A 3,073-nucleotide genomic window follows, 5' to 3' on the forward strand; every position below is an offset into this window, starting at 1 on the left:
GAGTGGTCCACAGGGATCTGTGCTGGGGCCTCAACCTTCTACAATTCTCGAAATGACTTTGATGAAGGGACCAAAAGTATGGTTGCTAAATTTGCTGATCACAAAGATAGGTAGGAAAGTAGGTTGTGAAGAGGACATAAGGGGGCTACAAAGGGATATAGATAGGTTAAGTGACTGGGCAAAGACCTGGCAAATGGAGTATAATGTGGGAAAGTGGGAAATTGTCCACTTTGGCAGGAAGAATAAAAAAGCATATTATCTAAATGGTGAGAGATTGCAGAGATCTGAGATGCAGAGGGATCTGGGTGTCCTAGTGCACGAATCGCAAAAGGTTAGTCTGCAGGTACAGCACGTAATTAGGAAAGCTAATAGAATGTTATCATTTATCGCCAGGGGAATTGAATACAATAGTAGGGAGGTTATGCTTCAGCTATATAGGGCATTGGTGAGACCTCTTCTGCAATACTGAGTACAGTACTGGTCTCCTTATTTATGGAAGGATGTAAATACATTGGAGGTAGTACAGAGAAGGTTTACTAGACTAATACATGGAATGGGTGGGCTGTCTTACGAGGAAAGATTGGACAGGCTAGGTTCGTATCCACTAGAGTTTAGAAGAGAAAGAGGCGACATGATTGAAACATACAAGATCCTGAGGGGTTTTGACAGGGTGGATGTGGAAAGGATGTTTCCCCTTGTGGGAGAATCTAGAGCTTGGGGTCACTGTTTAAAAATAAGGGGTCACCCATTTAAGACAGAGATGAGGAGCAATTTTCCCCTCAGAGGGTCGTGAGTCTTTGGAATTTTCTTCCTCAAAAGGCGGTGGAAGCAGAGTCTTTGAATATTTTTAAGGGAGAGATGGATGGATTCTTTATCTGCAAGGGGGTGAAAGGTTATCGGAGGTAGATGGAAATGTGGAGTAATCAGTTCAGCCATGAGCTTATTGAATGGTGAAGCAGGCTCGAAGGGACGAGTGGCCCACTCCTGCTCCTAATTCGTATGTTCATATGTAAAGACAATGTAGAGTGGTCTGTACTGTTCACAGTACTTCTCCTGTAACTGCCGAAGTGAGACAATCATGTCGACTGTCGATCTACCAGCTCTGAAGCTGCACTGAGACTCAGGATAGATGTGTGATGCCAGGGTCTGCAATCTGGTCAGAGCAATGCGAGCAAAGACCTTCCCCACAATACTTAGCAAGGAGATGCCTCGCTAATTGCTGCAGTCACTGCGATTCCCCCTTATTGTTGTACAAGGTGACAATGTTTGCATCACGCATGTTTTGAGGTGCAGATCTTTCCTTCCAACAGAGACACAGAAGTTCATGGAGATGCTGCAGTAGAGCCGCTTTTCCACTTTTGATGATTCCAGGTGGAATACCATCATTTCCCGGGGATTTACCACTGGCAAGATGGTCAATGGCTTTGTTGAGCTCCACTATGGTGGGTTCACTGTCCAGCTCCTCCATGACAGGGAAGTCTGGAATGGCACTGAGAGCCACTTCAATGACAATATTCTCCGTTATGTAGAGTTTAAGGTAATGCTCCACTCACCTTTCCATCTGCTTGTTAACAGATGATTCCACTTTGACACCGCACTGAGACCTTGAGCATTGTTGTCTGAAAGAGCCTGATCGAGGATGTTGAGGAACTCCTGGGTCCTTTCTGGATCAGTGGTTCGGCAAGTGTTGATCTGAGGACGACGTTCTTCTTGGATGGATGAAGCTTCCTTGGCTGAAGCCTGACCTTGTTACACACCAGGGAGTGGTCAGTGTCACAGTCAGCGCTGTGATAGCTGTGAGTGATGAGGACACTGCTGAGGGTGGTATGTCTGGTGATGATAAGGTCTAGCTGGTGCCAGTGGTGTGATCTCAGATGTCTCCAGGACACCCTGTGGCACAGCTTGACCTGGAAGTAGCTGTTCATCACACAGAATCCATGGTGACAGCATAGCTCCAGCAACCTCTGTCCATTTTCATTCATCTTGCCAATCCCCTGGTGCTCTATGCTCGTTGGCCAAGCTGTAGTCAGTACCCAAGCTTGCGTTGAAGTCTCCTAGAAGGTACAGTCCCTCAGTGCTGGGAATTCTACTGATGGCAGTATCAAGTGTCACATAGAATTGATCCTTGACATCTGGGGTGGAGGTGAGTGTCGGGACATAGATGCACATGAGATTAACTGGGCCCACACTTGTTGACAAGTGAAGAGTAAGAAGTCTCTCTGAGCCTACTGTGGGTGGTTCACTCATCTCAAGTGGCGTGTTTTTTACTGTGAAAACCACTCCATGCTCACGAGTTGCCTCTTGGGCTTTCCCCTGCCAGAAGAAGGTGTAGTGTTTCTCTTTGAGGGATCCACTTTGGACGAGTCTAGTTTCTTGCAGCACAGCAATGTCCACATTGAGCCTTGTGAGTTCTTTGTCCATCAAAGCTGTCTTGTGTGTGTCATCAACCTGCAGAAGGTTGTCGGTAAGGCCAGGACACATGGTCCTCACATTCCAGCTTGCGATGCGAAGGACTGGTGGCTTCTTTGTTGAGCTTGTTTTTCTTGGTGCATTGATTATCGATCCGCCTGTTGAGAGATGACTCTCTAAGCTCCAAGCACCCATTGAAGCAAGCAGGTTGTGGCAGGACAGCACCTAACTGATTGGGGGCTGCCCAGCTTGGAGTGGGTGGTAGCTATCCAATGAGATGCGATGATCTCTTCAACTGTCAGAAGTAACCCCTGGTGCTCATACTCTGCACCAATTGAGTGAGAGCTTATAATCGGTAACCGTTTCTTCCCGTGTTGTGCGAATGTTTAAGCACAAATAGTGTCCTCTACACGGCACATTAGTACTGAACACAAAATGGCTCCTTTGGTCATGTGTTAATTATAAAATGGCTTTCTTGACCTTGTTAGTTATTACAATGGATACATTATAAAAATGGTCAAGTTAAACTAAGATCGAACTACCCAAGCTTACCTGCATCCTCCAGTCCTCTGGCAACATTCCCATATTCAAGGAGGATTGAAAGATTGTGGTTCGAGTCTCTGATATTTCCACCCTTACTTCCCTCAGCAACCCAGGATGCAGC

This window comes from Heterodontus francisci, chromosome 35 (assembly GCF_036365525.1).
Source record: "Heterodontus francisci isolate sHetFra1 chromosome 35, sHetFra1.hap1, whole genome shotgun sequence".
NCBI lineage: Eukaryota > Metazoa > Chordata > Chondrichthyes > Heterodontiformes > Heterodontidae > Heterodontus > Heterodontus francisci.